The sequence below is a fragment of the Coregonus lavaretus genome, assembly GCF_964263955.1.
Source record: "Coregonus lavaretus genome assembly, contig: HAP1_SCAFFOLD_90, whole genome shotgun sequence".
Taxonomy (NCBI): Eukaryota; Metazoa; Chordata; class Actinopteri; order Salmoniformes; family Salmonidae; genus Coregonus; species Coregonus lavaretus.
In genome coordinates, this window is record NW_028160689.1 from 816,279 (window position 1) to 817,416 (window position 1,138).

Consider the following 1,138-nt stretch of genomic DNA (forward strand, 5'->3'; position numbering starts at 1 on the left):
AATACAGTATTAAAATCAAAAATAAAGTGCAACCAACATTTCTTCAGGTTGAATGAGCAGTGGATGAACCTGCTACTACTCTCATTTTAATAAACAAACAATATTCAACAAAAGATCAAGTGTAACCTACTAGGCTACTCTTCAATGACTACAGATTTTTTTTCAAAAATATCAACTGATCAACATGATCTGGCTGCAGAACACTTCTCTGTGCGTTCACTATGTCGCCAGCAGTACTAAAAACTCGTTCTGCTGGCACACTGGTGCCTGGAATGCACAGGTACCGTTTAGCAAGGGTAGAAAGTACAGGTAGCTCTTTCTCCTGAGATCTCCACCACTTCATGGCATTTTCAGTCAAAGGCAACGCATCTTTTGCTCGGTACTTTAACACCTCTGCTTTGGCTGTCTCGTTTGTGGATTTTCTTTCTCTTTGGGTGAAGGAATCGCCAAACAGCGCATCTAAGGCTTTCTTCTTACAAGGAGGTGACTCATTTGGAGCTACAATATAAGAAATATATTTCAAAATATAGTCATGTTTCTCATTAATACAAAACAACAACAATCTTTTATTGGTATCACATGAAACACACCTGTGGTCTCTTCATTGAATCCTGACAGCTTTGTGCTTGAGCTTCCCTCGTCTTCCTCCTGATTTCCCATTGCTTGCATCTATTGATGTAAGAATGTGTGAACTGTTCAAATTTCTGATCTGTAATACTGCACACATAAATTTAGAGGAAGATAAAGAACAGATGAGATTTGAGAGAGGACAAATGAAAGGGGAGAAGAGAAAAGAGCAGAGGAAAGAGGAGAGAAGAGTTACCTGGTGGGACACTTCTGCCTCAAAAACCAGTTTTGTGTAGACCTGTTCTCTGTCCTCTTTTTCCAGGTAGGGCAGTTCTTTAAATCGCGGATCCAACGCTGATGCTGTTTAAAGAACAAGAATATTGCATTCATTGCATTATTAAATTAAGTTGACCTGAAATTGCAAGTGATGACCACCTCCTTGTCACGATTCAGACAGACGACCAGAGGACCACAATTGCGTCACACCAGAAAGTTTATAAAAACGGGATCGAAGAGTAGTCAGGAGTCGTTATGGCAGAAAGCAGGTCTGGTTTCCCTGGGGCAGAAGAGT

The 1,138-nt window shown here is 40.4% G+C and overlaps 1 long non-coding RNA gene across 1 annotated transcript; it reads right to left on the reverse strand.

Moving 5' to 3' along the window:
• Positions 1–450: 450 nt before the first annotated feature.
• On the reverse strand, positions 451–913 carry LOC311121553. Its single transcript, XR_014612299.1, has 3 exons — positions 824–913; positions 591–669; positions 451–498 (listed from the first exon to the last, which is right to left on the reverse strand). It is a non-coding gene; the product is annotated as an uncharacterized lncRNA (long non-coding RNA).
• Between the last annotated feature and the right edge of the window lie 225 nt (positions 914–1,138).